Raw genomic sequence first — 17,981 nt, 5'->3', positions numbered from 1 at the left:
GAACGTTGGGGGTATTAGTTCCCCCATAAAAAGATCTAAAATATTGACTGAATTAAAACGACACAAAGCAGACATAGTGTGTTTACAGGAAACCCGTCTCACAGAGATAGAGCATGCTAAACTAAAGAGATCCTGGGTGGGGGAGAGTTTTGCAGCGACCCCACAGGGTAGGAGAGGAGGAGTGGCAGTATTGTTCAGGAAGGGGCTCAATTATAAAGCTCAACTGTTGGCTAAAGGAGTGCAAGGAAATTACATAATATTGCAAGTATGGTTGCAAGGTGTGGAATTTATCTTGGTGGGAATTTATGGGCCAACGACACATGACCCACAGTTTTATAACACAATCATAGGTCATTGTATGGGAAGACACCAGAAGAAAACAGTTATAATGGGCGACCTTAATATGGTAGCGGACCCCGAGATAGACTGCACAAACCCCACATCTCAGCATTATGCGGGGAATAGAACACAGGAGTTTCGGGCCCTCTCGCAGGCTCTCGGCCTGATAGATGTTTGGAGAACATTACATCCTGGGGAAAAAGACTTTACACATAGGTCTAGAGCACATGGCACACTGGCCCGACTAGATTATATCTTAGTAGAACGTACAATGTTCCCACAGGTAAAAACCGCAACTATTGGCCCTGAGGTGATTTCTGATCATGCGTTAATATGGATAGATTTAGAAGTATTGAACAACGAGAGGGGAGGGAGGGGATGGCGTTTCCCAACACACCTGGCCATGGACCCTCATTTTCAAGAGCATTTAAAAGAAAAATGGGAGAATTATGCAGAGAATAATAAAGAGCATGCACGTGACCAGCCCGCGTTGTTTTGGTCCGCCTCGAAGGCGGTACTAAGGGGGGAGATTATTGCCTATTGTAGTCGTAAGCGGAAGATAAGGGCACAAGCCATATTAAATTTGGAAGAGCAAATGAAAAAAGCTAAACAAAAGCATATCCAACACCCAACCAGAGTAACACTAGAGAATTTGAAAGCGGCACAAGTGGCACTTAATTCACTACTACATGAGAGAGAGAACAGATCAATGTTGTATCATAAATACAAACTACAGAGATATGGGAACCGGTCAGGGAAACTTTTAGCGCGGCTTATTAAAAACTGGGGGGGGGCCTAGGTCAGTTGCAGCACTTAAGGACACGCAAGGGAACATAATTTCAGATCAGAAAGGCATCGGGAAAATGTTCACCGATTACTTTGCTAATCTATACTCGGTAGAGCAGGGGCCGGCAAATAGGCACCTCTCTGAGTACCTTAAGAAAGCAGGTCTGGTTCAGATATCCCAGGAAGGACTAGAAGGGCTAAACAGCCCAATAACATTGTTAGAGGTACAGAAGGTGGTTAAATCCTTAAAACGGTACTCAGCGCCAGGACCAGACGGATATTCTGGGGAATACTATAAAATGTTGCCCCCAGACGCATTAGCATCCCTCTTGGAATATCTTGAGGAGATAGTGGGAGCTGGGGAATTTCCTTTGCATACAAATGCGGCGCTTATTACAATGATCCCCAAACCTGGTAAGCCGGCGGATGAGGTGGGCTCTTATAGGCCAATTTCACTGCTAAATTTAGACGTGAAGTTGCTAGCTAAGATTCTAGCAGAGAGACTGGCCCAGTGGCTACCTACACTTATAGGCCCAGAACAGGTGGGGTTCGTACGGAGGCGACAGACAACACACAATGTTAGGAAGCTATTACTCGCAATAGCCTCATGTCATAACAAGGGAGAGCCTGCAATGGTGATAAGTTTGGATGCGGAGAAGGCATTTGATCTTGTAAGGTGGGACTTCCTATTTGCAACATTAGAGAATATGGGCATACAGGGCTGGTTTGTGCAGGCGGTTAAGGCACTATATCGCAACCCAAAGGCGAAGGTGATAGTGAATGGGATCAGTGAAGAGGAGTTTATAATTGAGAGGGGGACAAGGCAGGGTTGCCCGTTGTCGCCCTTGCTCTTTATACTGGCGCTGGAACCACTGTTGAGAGTGGTGAAAGCTACAAAGCAAATTGAGGGTGTAAAGATGGCAAATCATGAGGTGAAGATACTAGCATACGCAGATGATCTGATGGTAACTCTAACAAATCCAGATCAATCGTTAGAAGTACTGCTGGAGAGTATAGATCAATATGGTCAGATATCAGGGTTCAAACTAAACAAAGCCAAGTCCTATGTTCTCACATTGGGCCCAGAGATGCCATCAGTCGCGGGTGGGACCATGTCACTGCAGAGAGCGGCAGAAACAATTAAATACTTAGGAGTACATATTCCCTCAGACCTCACAAAACTATATGAGCAAAATATACGTCGAATAGTCAAAGATACTGAGTTAAGTTTAGCAACGTGGGCCTCTTTGCCGCTTTCCCTGAGGGGAAGAATAGCACTATACAATATGGTGATCGTTCCTAGATGGCTGTATGTGCTGCAGACAATACCAGTATATTTAAAAAGATCAGATGAGAAAAAATTAAATGCACTGACACAGCGATTCCTATGGCGGGGAAAGAGGGCGCGCCTACCAATAGAAACGTTGCAGATCCCGGTGGAATATGGGGGGTTGGGACTGCTTAGCATAAGGTATTTCAACGTGGCTTGCGGGTTAAGACACATAAATGATTGGTTCAGATCCACCCAAGAATACTCTAATACAGACCTAGAGTTACAATTAACACCGGGGGTGCATTTTAGTAATTATATACACGGGACCGGAGTCAGTATTCCAGCTGTACTGGGGGAAACTGGTATCATGCAGACGGCCAGAGCAGCGTGGAAATGGGTCTGTCGTATGCACAGGTTTGACCCAAAAGTAACACCATTCCTCCCTATATGTGATAATGTGGCGTTTGTCCCAGGGCAGTTGTACTCAGTCTTTCGCAGGTGGGAGAGAAGGGGAATAAAGTATGTATTACAAGTGGTTACAGAGGAGGGACGCATTAAACCCTTCTCAGTTTTGAAAGAGGAATTTGCACTGTCAGATACAGAGTTTTTTTATTATGCTCAGCTAAAACATTATGTGACATCATTGCGTTGGGAACACCTGGCAGAAGATGTTCAGGAGGAGCTCTCAGCAGCCCTTTCCCTGGAATCACAACAGAAAGTGCCTTTGTCCTTTTACCATAGACACATCAGAGACACAATGCCAGAACCAAACTATAAAAAATTGGAGACTGATTGGCAACAGGACTTAAAAGTTAATATAACATCGGAAATAATTAAGACATTTGTTTTGTCCATTTCCAGGCGCTCGGTCTGGGTGGGACATTGGGAACAACAATATAAGTTTGCTTTCCGTCTTTATATACCACCTCGACGAGCTTTTTACATGGGACTCTCGCCATGGGGAGAATGCCCTAAGTGTAGATCAGAAGGTGCAACATTGGGCCACATGTTTTGGTCCTGCAAAGGAATAAAAAAATTTTGGAAAGTATTGACACAGAACATATCCATTTTATGGCGGCAACAGTGGGAGTGTGAGCCATTGTTATTATTTGGTCAATTTAAAATCAGACACCCGATTCCAAAAGGATATAAAAGCTTCATCAATAAAGCGGTGGTGGTCGCCAGACAAGTCATATTGAAAGAATGGCTGACGCACAAAACTCCCACAGTGCAGCAGTGGCGCATGCAGATGATACACTTGATGCGTATGGAAAAAATAGGAGTAAAAGACATGAATTCGACTGCGGGCGAAGAATTACAACAGATATGGTCCCCCTTCTGGAATACTTTGACGGCACCAGCCAGGAGTTACCTCCTGAACATATAGACTCTTAAGCTAAGGACGAGAGGGAGGGAGGGTTAGGGAGGTAGGTAGGAGATGGGGAGGGTTGGTATTTGGGGGGATGAGGAGCAAAGGGGTAGGTAATAGGGAAGGGGGGAGGGGGGGAAGGGGGGAAAAGGAAAGTATGTTGATAAAGGAATAGATAAGATAAGATATGGGATAAAGTTATATTATTGTTATAAGAATAAAATGTAGAATGGTGGCAAAGGGAGGGGGGGGAAGGGGAGAAAAAGATAAAAGACGAGAATATCCATAATTGGTTTAATTAGTGAGATAATTGTTAGACTGATGTTTTCTTGGTTATCTGTAAAATATTGCCAATTGTTAAATTGAAGTTGATATGCTCTAATAAAAACAGAGTTAAACATATTCTGCCAGTGTTGCTATGCTCATATTAGCCCTCTCCTCCAGTCACTTCACTGGCTCCCTATCCATTTCCGCATACAGTTCAAAATCCTCTTATTGACTAACAAGTGCATTCACTCTGCAGCTCCTCAGTACCTCTCCACTCTTATTTCTCCTTACACTCCTCCCTGGGAACTCCATTCACTGGGTAAATCTCTCTTATCTGTACCCTTCTCCTCTACCGCTAACTCCAGACTCTGTTCCTTTTATCTTGCTGCACCATATGCCTGGAATAGACTCCTTGAGCCGATACGTCAGGCTCCATTTCTGGCCATCTTCAAATCTATGCCAAAGGCCCACCTTTTTGATGCTGCTTTTAATGCCTAACCCTTATTCACTTTGTTAAGTACCACTATTTTATATCTTTCTCACCTTAGTTATTTCCTTATCTCTTATTTGTCCTGTTTGCCTGTCCTAATTAGATTGTAAGCTCTGTCGAGCAGGGACTGTCTCTTCATGTTCAAGTGTACAGCACTGCGTACGTCTTGTAGCGCTATAGAAATGGTAAGTAGTAGTAGTAGTAAGTGAGCTCCTGTGTTTGTCACACTTTACTCCACTAAGTAGTGTGCGCTCCAGTGTACGCTTCGATAGATATTTGATCACTCGTTTTCAGACACTATAGAACAAGAGAAGTTTGACTTGTACTCTAAACAGGAACTGCTAAGGCAGGCCCCTGTAGCCGAAACACGATTCATGTCGAGTCCATCACATATTTTTGAATAAAACTCCTGCAGTGAACTCTAGTCCACTGGATGTTTTCCCACATTATTCTTTGTCACCTTCGCTGTGTTTGCCTGCCTCTTTTTACATTACACCATAAACCCTTCAAGTACCTAGTTTATCATTTAACATTCATTTTTTAATTAGTACTTTGAAAATAAGTTTTTTTGTAGGTGTTATGATCCCTAGATTCATACACATATATTTCATCTTTCTGGTGTACATGGATCATGGTTATGTCAATAAGTATTGTAACTTTTTTTTTTTTTTTTTAGATGCCATGTACATGTTTTTAATTTTGGTGTTTTGTTTTTTTTTGTTTATAAATTCCCATTGCTTTGGTCTTTATACTTTTTATTTCATTTTTTCCATAACTGGCTTATACAGTCAGCATATAATTTCTCAAATTTGAGCATAGCCCAATTTTTAAAAATTGCATTTTAAAACAATTACAAAGAAAATCTTTGTGGAAATTAAAGCACAGAATGTAATAAAAGAAAAAACAAAAACAAAAAAAACCCCTCAAACATAAGGCAATATTAACTGTGCTTATTAGTCCATCACAAGGAGAGACCAAGTGAAGGAATTCTAGAAGAAGATAGAACACTATAATAATATATCTAATACAAGAAAGGTGTAAGACCTGAACTATTAATTTATTTATCCTAATGATATACAACACAATGGAGATCAAGAAGACACAGTCCCTTTCTCCTCTAAGAAGAATTGTAACTAGGAGGGCTCAAAGAAAACATATTTCACATTATTTAAGGAAATTAAAGATTTACAAGGATAGCGCAGTTGAAATGTAGCACCAAGCATGGTTCAATTTCTATTTTTACTCTTTATGGTGCTAGGACCTAGAGTGAAACCTTATTTGCAAAAAATGTAAGTTTGTGTAAAGATATTTTTCCATCTAAAAAAAATAATTTCTTTGTATCTTTGTCCGTATTGACAACATGGTTGCTAGATGTTTTGTCTTATCCATTTGTGGTAATTACTGCTTAAAGCAGCTACAACTAATGGTTTATGCAGGCTTTGTTTGTTAAAATGGATGTAACTACAGTGGCGTCTGTACACATTTTTGTTTTGTTTCCACCACCTCATAGGATTATTTTACTATGACGTTATTGCCAGATTTTAATATTTACATTGGTGATGCGGTTGTGCCATACTGTTTCCTTCTTAGTAGGAGGATGCATAGTTTTTTGAATGAGTACTTCTTGGTAAGTGGTCTTTTTATTTACATTCTAGTTGCTGCAAGCCATAGTTACTGATAATTTAACATGTGGGGGTAATTTTTTCAACTTATTACTGGTGCATGGTTACATATTTCATCCCATTACCTCAGGATGTGTTCGGTTTATTTGTGATACCTGGGCAATTCTTTATTTTTTGTTCATAATACAAATACTTAATAGGGTTTATCCTAAATAAGACTGTCTGCTCTTGTTTCCACACTTATAGCAGTTGTGCATTAGTACATATACTATGCAATTTAAGTTCCCTTAGCACCACTTTTTTTTCCTTTGGTAGCTATGTAGGTTATATTAATGCTCATTGAGATAATTTGGTTAGCAAGCACTAGATTGATTTACTTATTGTTTCATTTTAAGTTGTAGGCAAGTACCAGTTTTTCTTCCAGTTTGTAGGCATCAATTTTGCAAGTTTTCATTTTTAGAAGTTTGGAGCTACACAATCAATCGCAATAAGTGCTATTTGCATTTTGGGTTGTGCAGGTTTTGTCTGTTAACAGCACATGAGTATAACAGTAGGAAACAATATTGGCACACTTTAATTTGTATGTTTGTTTTATCACTGCCTTACAGGATCATTTTACTGTGATGTCATTACAATATTTACACATTCAGTCAGTCACTTTGTTGAAGCAGCAGCATTTTACAGTTTCCTTTATAGCAGAGGAAGCACGGTTTTTAGGCATAGGGGTATTTTTTGGTAAGCAGTCTTCTTATTACATTTTAAATGCTGCAGCTTATAGTTGTTGACTTCTTGGCTTTTGTTCTGTATTTTGTGCTTTCAAATTGTGTACCCTCAGCGCAATTTGTTCTTCTTTTGTAGCAATGTAGTTTATATTAATGATTACTAAGACAGTTTCTTTAGTAACTGCTTGATTCATTTATGTATGTGAGCATTTCTTGATGTGTTTTTAAAAAAAATCATATTTTAGTTGCTGCAGCTTAAATTTCCTGATATTGCGTTTTTTTAATCCCGTACTACAGCGCTCTCAACTTGTGAACACTCTGTTTGCTTGTGAGGGTATCTTATTTCCTTAGCACAATTACCCCCCTTTTTTTATAGCAATGTAGGTCTTAATAATATTTATTAAGATAGTTTATTTAGCAAACGTTTTATTCTTTATGCATAGTGTCTGTGTATTGTTTCTTCCTCCTGTTTGTATATATTTTGCATGCTTCATTTTGTGGCTTTTCCCTTCACATATATGATGGTTTTACATTCCCATGAGCCTCAGTGCAACTTATGTCCTTCCAAAATTTTGTCGACATCTTGGTTCATTATTGGTCATGATGCTACTAACTGGTTTATGGTAAAATTATGTATCATACCTGATAATTTTCTTTCCATTAATCATAGCTGATCAATCCATAGACTGGTGGGTTGTGTCCATCTACCAGCAGGTGGAGATAGAGAGCAATCCTTGTGCCTCCCTATATGTGGTCATGTGCTGCCGGAAACTCCTCAGTATGTCGATATCAAAGCTCCATCCGCAGGACTCAGCACTTAGAGAATTACACCCACAAAGGGACACTCTGCCCAGCTCACCACCGCCGAAACGGGGGAGGGGAATTAACCCAGCTCATCCCCACACAAGTGGGGGAGGGGAATCCGTCCAGCTCATCCCCGCGGAGCGAAGGGAGGGACACCACACCCGCCGATGCGGGGGGATCTGGCTTATCCTGCAATCGCAACCGCGGGAGGAGCTGACTGACCCTAACACCGCCGAAGCGGGAGGGGTACAAAGCTGCCCTACAGCCGCACGAAGCGGGAGGGAGTGCCGGCAGAATTCAAATCTCAATCCAGCCCCGTAAAACGGAGGGGACAGGAATGCAGCAGCTCACTGTAACACAAACTCGTCTCAACTCTTGAAGAATCCAAGTGAAAAAATAACTTGAACACGAAGTCTTCCTGAACAGGAACTGAAGACTGAACTTGAATCTGAAATGCAACCAGAATATAAACAGTACAGATATCTGGGAGGGACTATGGATTGATCAGCTATGATTAATGGAAAGAAAATTATCAGGTATGATACATAATTTTACCTTCCATATCATCAAGCTGATCAATCCATAGACTGGTGGGATGTACCGAAGCAGTACTCACCCAGGGCGGGACATAGAAATCCCTGACCGCAACACTGAAGCTCCAAACCGGGCCTCCGCCCGAGCAGCCACAGTCAAGCGGTAATGCTTGGAGAATGTATGGGCCGAAGCCCAAGTTGCCGCCTTGCATATCTCTTCCAAGGAGACGGAACCGGCCTCTGCCATCGAGGCCGCCTGAGCTCTTGTGGAGTGAGCCTTCAGCTGGGATAGGCGGCACCTTCCCCGCGGCCACATAAGCCGCTGCAATGGCTTCCTTGACCCATCTTGCCACTGTAGGCTTAGCAGCCTGCAGACCCCTACGAGGACCTGCAAACAGGACAAACAGATGATCCGATTTCCGGAATCATTGGTCACTTCCAAGTATCTGATGATGACTTGTCTCACATCCAGACATTTGAGAGCAGAGTATTCCTCTGGGTAGTCCTCCCTACGAAAGGAAGGGAGACAGAGCTGCTGATTCACATGGAAGCGAGAAACAATCTTGGGCAGGAAGGAAGGCCACTGTGCGAATAGTCACTCCTGCCTCAGTGAACTGCAGAAAAGGCTCTCGACATGAGAGCGCCTGGAGCTCGGAAACTCTTCTGGCTGAAGTGATAGCCACCAAAAAGACTGCTTTCAACGTCAGGTCTTTCCGAGATGCCCTCGACAAGGGTTCAAAAGGCGGCTTCTGCAATGCTCTTAGCACCAGATTGAGATTCCATGCAGGCACCACAGAGTGCAGAGGAGGGCGCAGGTGATTAACTCCCTAGAGAAAGCGCACCACAATCTGGCTGTGAAGCCAGGGAAACCCCTTCAGGGCGGCCCCTGAAGCAAGTCAGAGCCGCTACCGTGGACTTTAAGGGAACTGAGCGACAGGCCTTTCTCCAGACCTTCTTGCAGGAACGCCAACACTGAAGAAATTGGAGCAGAGAAGGGAGAAAGTGAGCCTGCTTCACACCACGCTGCAAAGGTACGCCAAACCCTGGCGTAAGCAGTAGAAGTAGAGTACTTCCTCGCTCTCAGCATAGTGGCGATGACCTTGTCTGAGAAGCCCTTCTTTCTCAGACGCTGCCGCTCAATAGCCAGGCCGTAAGACCAAAGGGGGAGGGATCCTCCATCACCACGGGACCCTGATGTAACAGGCCCTGCTCCACAGGCAGTCGCAGAGGATCGTCGACTGAGAGCCTGATCAAGTCCGCATACCAGGACGTCTGGGCCAGGTCCGGACCCACCAGGATTATCCGGCCCGGATGCTTTGCCACCCGGTCCGAGCACCCTGCCCAACATGGGCCAGGGCGGGAAACACAGAGAAGCTCTTGTGTCGGCCACTGTTGGAGAAGAGCATCTACTCCCAGGGATCGAGGGTCCCGTCCTCTGCTGAAAAAAACGCGGCACTTGGCAATTGGCCGATGACGCCATCAGATCTAGGCTCGGCTGGCCCCAGCGCTTCGTGATGTCCAAGAAACGCCTGAGCAGATAGCTTGCCACTCTCCGGGCTCCAAGGTATGGCGACTGAGAAAAGTCCGCCTTGACATTCATGACTCCGGCAATGTGGGCCGCTGACAGCTGTTCCAGGTTCGCTTCCGCCCTACTGGCATAGATTCATGGCCTCCTTGCTAGAGGGGCGCTCTTGTACCTCCCTGGCGTTGACATAGGCCACAGCAGTGGCATTGTCCGACAGGGCCCGTACTGGCTTCAACGCCAGTACCGGGATGAACTCCAAAAGCGCCAACCGAATGGCTCTGAGGTTCCAGGAGGTTGATAGACCACTTTGCCTCTGCAGGAGACCAGAGCCCCTGCGCTGTCCTTCCCAAGCAGTGGGGCTCCCCAGCCCGTCAAAGAGGCGTCCGTCGTGACGACAATCCACTCTGGGGTCACCCAGAGGCATTCCTGCAGACAACTTGTCTGTCTGCAGCCACCAGCTCAGCGCCTTGCGCACTGCTGGGTCCAAGGGAAGGCGCACAGCATAATCCTCCGACATCGGAGTCCAGCGCTGCAACAGAGAGTGTTGTAGTGGTCTCATATGAGCCCTGGCCCAGGGCACTACTTCCATCGTGGCCGTCATAGAGCCCAACAGCTGCAACATAGTCCCAAGCCCGAAGAGGAGAGGCTACTCGGAACTGGTCCACCTGAGCCTGAAGTTTGACAATCCGATTGTCTGGCAGGAACACTCTGCCCACTTGGGTGTCGAATCGAACTCCCAGATACTCCAGGGACTGAGTCGGGGCGCAGCTGGCTCTTCTCCCAGTTGATGATCCACCCCAGGGAGCTCAAAAGAGCAACCACCCGGTTCACAGCTTTGCCGCACTCTGCATAAGAGGGGGCTCGGATCAACCAGTCGGTCCAGATAAGATGGACTTGTACTCCTTCCTTTCGCAGGAAGGCCGCGATGACCACCATTACTTTGGGAAAAGGTCCGCGGAGCAGTAGCCAACCCGAAAGGGAGGGCTCTGAACTGGAAGTGTCGTCCCAGGACTGCAAAACGCAGGAAGCGTTGATGAGAAGGCCAGATGGGAATATGCAGGTACGCTTCCTTGATGTCCAAGGAAGCCAAGAACTCTCCTGCCTTCACTGCCGCTATAACAGAGCGGAGAGTCTCCATGCGAAAGTGCCGCACTTTCAAGGCCCGATTGACCCCTTTGAGGTCGAGGATAGGCCGGACAGAACCTCCTTTCTTGGTACCACAAAGTAAATGGAGTAACGTCCCTTGCCAATCTGATTTTCTGGCACCGGAACGACCGCACCCAGGCGGATCAGGTTGTCCAAGGTCTGCTGCACTGCCACAGCTTTGACCGGAGACTTGCAGGGAGAGAGTACAAACCCGTCTCTTAAGGGTCGGCAGAACTCTAGCTTGTAGCCGTCTCTGATGACTTCCAGCACCCAAGCGTCTGAAGTTATTGTGGTCCACTCGCCCAGAAACGAGGACAGCCGTCCTCCAATCTGCACTGGGGCGTGGACCAAGGCCCCGTCATTGGGTACGAGACCCTGGGGGAGGACCGGAGGGAGCACCTCCAGGACGGCGGTCTCTGCGAAAGGAATGCTGCTTGGGGGAGAAAGTCCTCTTGAAGGAAGAGGGGGCAGAGGAGCCCGACCTGCCCGGGCGGTACCGACGGGCTTCCTGAAACCGTCCTCTGGAGGTTCCGGAACGAGTACTAGCCCGAGCCCTGACCTCTGGTAACTTCTTGCCCTTAGACGTGCCGAGATCGGTCACGATTTTGTCCAGCTCGACCCCAAAGAGCAGCTTGCCTTTAAAAGGCAATCTAGCCAGGCGGGATTTAGAGGCGTGGTCAGCAGACCAATGTTTCAGCCAAAGCCACCGCCGCGCAGAGACTGTCTGAGCCATGCCTTTAGCTGAGGCTCTCAAGACATCATACAGCAAGTCTGCCAAATAGGCTAAGCCCGATTCCAGGGCCGGCCAATCAGCCCTCAAGGAATGATCCGAGGGGGAAGCCCGCTGCACCATAGTCAGGCACGCCCTGGCCACATAGGAACCGCAAACCGAGGCCTGCAAACTTAAAGCAGTCGCCTCAAAGGACGACCTTAAGGCCGCCTCCAATCTTCTGTCTTGGGCGTCCTTTAGGGCCGTGCCACCTTCCACCGGCAAAGCCGTTTTCTTAGTCACCGCAGTGATTAAAGAATCCACGGTAGGCCACAGATAGGCCTCACGTTCACTTTCAGGCAAAGGATAGAGGCGGGACATAGCCCTAGCCACTTTGAGGCTCGCTTCCGGGACATCCCATTGAGCCGAATTAAGGTGTGCATGGCATCATGCACGTGGAAGATTCTAGGCGGGCGTTTCGTCCCCAGCATAATGGCAGAGCCAACAGGGGCTGAGGGAGAGACGTCCTCCGGAGAGGAAATCTTCAAAATGCCCATGGCCTGCACTAACAGGTTGGGCAAATCCTCTGAGCTAAAAAGCCGCGCTGCAGAGGGGTCATCCGCTCCAACCGAGCGGGGATCCGTCTCCTCCAAGGAATCCCCAAAGGACCGTTGGGAGAACTCAGATACGCTGCCCTCATCTACATCGGAGGAGACAAGGTCCTCCAAGGCCTGGGAATCAAACCCGAGGGCGTTTTACCTCCGGGGACCTCAACCTCTTTACCAAACGGAGGGAGCAGGGGCAGTCGTTTGCATAAGGAAGGCCTGATGCAGCAGCAAAACAAACTCGGGGGAGAAACCCCCAGACTGTGCACTTCCGCAGCCTGGGCCTAACAGCCCTAGACGCACCCTCAACCGGCGCTCGCAAGAGCGGGGGAGAGACATGCTGCGCATCCAAAATGGCGTCCGGCGCGACACTACTCCGCGAAGGAGCCGCGCGGGAAAAACGGCGCTTAACTTTAGCCGCTTTGGTGCCGTCGCCCAAATTAAGGGCGTCCATGGCATTAATGTCTCCCTCAAGGGCGTCCCATGAAGAAGCCGTCCGAGCCGCGTTGGCCGGACCAAGATGGCGGAGGCGAGCAGCGGGGGATGGGTGTTTATGGCGGGAAAAACCGCCACGCCGGAGGAGGACCGGGCCACTCATCGGTCACGAAACTGTCACCCAACAAGGTCGAATCAGACTTTAAGACCCCGCATCCCCTCTAGAAGCGCCTAAGCGATCCGGGGAGCGACTCTTTGCGCCCTCAGCCCTCCGACGCCATATTGCCACGTGGAGATCAATCGGGAAACCCCCTGCCTGCTATAAAAAGGTAAAAATTACCTGCTTTCCGAGCCGAGCTGTAACGACCGGGGTCCCAGTGAGTAGCTGCAATAAACGTCGAAATAAACGCCTTTAAGGACGTTCAACATTTTTTTTTTTTTTAACGGAGCAGCGGGAGGGGGGAGAAAAGGAGGGACCTGGCGCCACCAGGTTTTGTACTTGCTCAAGAAGAGCCCTCACCCAGGCACTCAACAAAAACCTAAAAATTAGGCTTGGAGGCCTAGCCAGAGCTGCTGCTGGGTGTGACCACCACCTGCTGAGATAGAGAACATACTGAGGAGTTTCCGGCAGCACATGACCACATATAGGGAGGCAAAAGGATTGCTCTCTATCTCCACCTGCTGGTAGATGGACACAACCCACCAGTCTATGGATTGATCAGCTTGATGATATGGAATACTTTATTGATTATATAATGCTTCTGTGAGCTTCGTTTGATCTAATAGCATTTTAACTTTGGGTTTGTTTACTTTGTTCACTAATGATGGCTCAATGTCCTGCAATTGGTACATATATATATATTTTTTAACTTAGTGCCCTAGATATCTCAAGTGTTTTGTTATATGGTGGTTTTCGCTATTTTAATATATACTACCACATAAACGCTATATTTTAATATATACCCATATAAGTGTGCTCAGGTGAGGCATCTGCTGAGGCCCCCTCTTATGTATTTATTTATTATATATTTTCTGTTATAGAGAATTTAGCATAATTTGGTTTGCAACTTATGTGACATTGCTTATGTATCTTAATTTATTTCATATTACACAATTTTTAATGAATGTATTTTCACATATTTTTTTTATATTTCATTCATTCTATTTATTGTTACCTGTATCTATCATTATATGAGAGTTTTGGACAGTTTCTTCATTATTACTGAGTGAAGACCTTCATGAGAAGATACATTGTCTGTGATTGTATCCAGTATTTAAATACTCTGTTTGTACACAACATGCCATTTGTTTTGTTTATTCATGTATTTTTAATTGTTGTGTGAATTTTCTATGTAGATAGCACCACTGAGGCAGGCATTGCCAAAAACACAGGCTTACTTGGGTCCTTCAATAAACTTTGCTTCTCTCCATGACTGGCCAGGGCTGCTTGGGGGGGGGGGGGGGGGGGGGGGGGGGAGAGGAGGCAAACATTCCCAGGACCACACCTCCAAGGGGGGGGGGGCCCAGCGCTGGGGTACCTCTCTCTCCTGACGGGACCTGGTATCAGCGTCCCGACAAGATAGAAAAAATCTCCGGCGCTGGGCTCCTCTCCAGCACTGCTCTTTGCTCCGCCTCTACCGCCGGTACCAAGCAGCTGCTTTTCCTCTCAGGCACATGCTTGGTTTTGAAAAAGAGCATGCGTGATGAGAGAAAAAAGCAGCTGCAGGGGCAGGGCAGGCATGGAGTTAAAGAGCAGAACTGATTCTTCTGCTGGTGGAGCCTCGGGATCCCCGTCAGCCCCAAGGCATTTGAGTTGCAGCAGCGATCATCTTTTTTTTGGGGGGGGGGGGGGGGGGGGAGGGAGTGGCACTGCAACAATCCTGGGGGGGGGGGGGGAGGCCCTTTGATTGGCTCTGCTCGTTGTTCCATCTGTGGCCCTTTTCACTGCTTTGCTGCACTTTTGACTTGTGTCCCAAAGGCCCCAAAGTCCGAAGCAGTCAACTTCCTCATATCAATCTGATTCAATCTAATTCATGTGTCAAAGACCATACGAAATATACTAGTCTTTAACAAGGCTTTAAACTGGAAGAGGGAGCCCTCCGTACGTAAAAATAATGTTAGGGCACAATATACGACCAGCTACACTGAACAATGATTTCTGGAATAAGCTTAATGGCAGATCCTGGACCGAAGGAAGTTGACGGCTGGAGTGTAGAGCACTCGACAGAATATAGGGCAAAAAATGCAAGGCAAGAATGAAGAGAAGCCAGAGTGCAAAATCTTAAATATTAACCACAGGATCTTATATACTATACGGTGTTCCACCGGGAGCCAGTGTTCGGATTGCAACAGTGGTGTCACATGGTCAAATATTTTAGCATTAGTGAGCAATTTACATCAATATTTTGTATCAGTTGCAGCTGCCTGATCTCGCTGACCAATGCACCCTCAGAAGTGCATTACAATAGTCCCAGTCAAGTAATGGCAAACACGTGGATGATGACCCTACTATATTCTGCTTTAACAAGCGCTGGCATAGATTTTATGGTATCAAAGTGTTTCTTGATGAGATCGGCGACCTCCTGCACACCTTGTCAGCAAAAAGATCTTCACCCCAGCATGGAATGGAACTACTGGTTCTAAGTCTGAGGGTCCAGCCAAGCGAATCTGCGTAACCCAATACACAAAAGCAAAGGAGCACTAGACGCCATTTTGAAATTATCAAAGATTGTTTAGACCAATCTACTCTCTACATTCCTGCACACCTGGCTTCTAGCTGATGGAGCTCTCTCTACTTTCCCTGGAGAGAGAGTATCCATGAAGTCCACCACACTGCACACAATGTTCTGCAAGTGCATGCTCATCAAGAGCTGATCAGAAGCAATGCAGGAAGTGAGCACAGATTCTGAAAACGACTTCTTCCCAAAAAAGACTCCACAAGTCTAAGTCTCTCTCCTCGGGGACACTGAAGATTGTCTTGGAACTCTTGGCTCTTTTGAAAGTGGATCTGACCACCATGGAATGGTGAGGAAGCTGAAGTTCTTGGAATCTGTGAGCTTCTGGACTTTATATAAAGATTTCTACCTTCTAATTTACCTTAAAGTACAGAGAGGGGGTATCCTACTGCTTCATCTGTACATTCTAAAGACTCTATGCAAGGGTATTGTGACAGCTTTCTTTGAAGTGGGGGGGGGGGGGGGGGGGAGGAGACATCAAACTGAAGGTTGTCCAACAACTCAGCCCTGGACTCATTCTCAATCTCTAATTCAAATGGGACAGCAAGCCATCTTCCTGATAAAAAAAAAAAGGAGTGCTCCTCTGGGGGAGATTTTGTCCTTTTATGTGGTGGGAAGAGGTCTGAAGAAATACCAGGGGAACCCCCTTCTCCCAGAGGACTATGGTGCCCCTCAGACACCCAGAAGCTTTCTGAATCTTTCTCAAGAATATTCCTCAGTGTACATGTCTGAATCTACCACTGTCTACTGACATTCTGGTCAGGCCCAGGACAAGGATGCTGAGGAACCAGTGACCTCTAACACTGAGAAAGCTTTCTTTACCGAGGAACTGGAGATCTTTATGTACATATGTTCTAATTCACTTAGGGGTACCGGTGTCAAGGCATGCCCAAAAGGCAGAGCATGGGCCTTGAAGACTGGTTGGAGCATGGGAGAGCTGATGTTGCTACCCTCAATGCCACTGCATCGTGCCAGGCCAGAAGACGCCCCATCCCCTCCTGTATCATGGCACAGATCCGCTCCTTGAATGCCACCATTGGTAAAGGCTGGGGCTCAGCTGGTGTAGTCACAACTGTGGCCATTATCGGGGCCAAATTGGTGACCTGATCTCGGCTCATCGATAGAGGCTGTCGCACCCTGCTTGGTTATTTGGAGGATGAACTCTCTTCATGTCAGATGCACTTCAAGAGTATCAAAGACTTTGATGCCTCAGTGCTCTCAATGCTGTACTTCCAGGGGGAGGATTAATGCCGATGCTTCTTGGCCTCCATCTGACATCAGGGTCCTTCAGCATAGACGAGGATGAAGACGAATACTTTGACCATGGGGTGGGACCAGAAGATGGATGGTCTTGACGGGTGCAACAGATGCTAGATATTGAAGCAGGTAAAAACCTCCTTGATACCGGATGCTGCTCCTGGAGCCACTGAGACTGATGCTGAAGTTGATGGAGTGAAATTGCAGGTGCCAAAAAGTAGTTCACACTGTTTCTGAATATCTCTAATCCCTCCTTTGACATTTGTAAACAGAGTTAAAGAGAGGTATTATGGTTGGGCCCTAGGCACTGAAGACACTAATTGTGGGTGTCCATAAGGAACATGGTCCTGTTGCACCGGGTGCACCTCTTAGAACCACTGGGAGTTTTAAGGGACATTCGGAAAAATAGCACTGGGGAGATCTAGGCCTGAGGCTGCCAGGTGAGCCATGGAAAATAAAGGAAACTTATAATAGCCGAAAACCTGACTATGAAAACAACAAGAGAGAGTTCTGACTTCACATAACGCATACACAAGAGAAGAAAGAAAAATAAAGTATAGCAAACCGTCGCAATGAAGTCCGACACAAGCTGAAGGAGAACTGAAAAAAAAAATATCCTTAATGCTTGGTTCCAAAAGCTTCTAGAAAAAGAACTCTGGGGAATGTCCCCAAACCAGAGCTCCATTGGTGATGTCACCCATCAGTGAGAATATTCTTATCCTACTTGTCCTCTGAGAAATAACCATTCTTTATTTACCAGTTCAACTCATTCACAATTCCCTATTCCAGATCATTTATTGGTAATCAATAGAAATAGAATAAAATAAAACAAAGAAAAGGTGATATCTTTTTTTTATTGGAATAACTTAATACATTTTTGATTAGCTTTCGAAGGTAGCCCTTCTTTGTCAGATCGTCAGCTGTGTTAGTCCACCTTTAAAAGTGGACTACACAGCTACCTCATCAGTCTACGCAAGATCATTTATTTAAATTGTTAAACAATACTTGATCCCACTATTGATCCATGGAGCATTCCAGTATTCACTTCTCCCACAAAGAAAATGTACCATTTATTCTAACTTGTTACAATTTATTAACCCCTATAGGACATTACTTTCTATAACAAGATTTTCTAATTCCTAAACAATCTCTTTTTTGCTTCCTCAGCGGAGAAGGGACTTTGCTAAACATCTTCTGGAAATCCAGATGCAAGGGACTTTGCTAAACATCTTCTAAAAATCCAGATACAGCTCTATCAAATCTCTCACCCTTATGTTTATTTATACGTTCAAGAAATCTAGTAAGGCAAGACTTCTCTTTGCTAAATCTGTTGGCTCAACCTCATGGAGTTGTATCTAGCCATA

General features: G+C 46.0%; 1 protein-coding gene across 1 annotated transcript in view; it reads right to left on the bottom strand.

The window, feature by feature from the left end:
- The window catches only part of LOC115468570 (sister chromatid cohesion protein PDS5 homolog B-like), a 60,693-nt gene that overhangs the window by 21,407 nt on the left and 21,305 nt on the right, over nucleotides 1-17,981 (bottom strand). The window lies entirely within an intron of this gene.

This window comes from Microcaecilia unicolor, chromosome 4, assembly GCF_901765095.1.
Source record: "Microcaecilia unicolor chromosome 4, aMicUni1.1, whole genome shotgun sequence".
NCBI classification, from domain to species: domain Eukaryota; kingdom Metazoa; phylum Chordata; class Amphibia; order Gymnophiona; family Siphonopidae; genus Microcaecilia; species Microcaecilia unicolor.
This window is presented reverse-complemented; position numbering and strand designations above follow the sequence as displayed.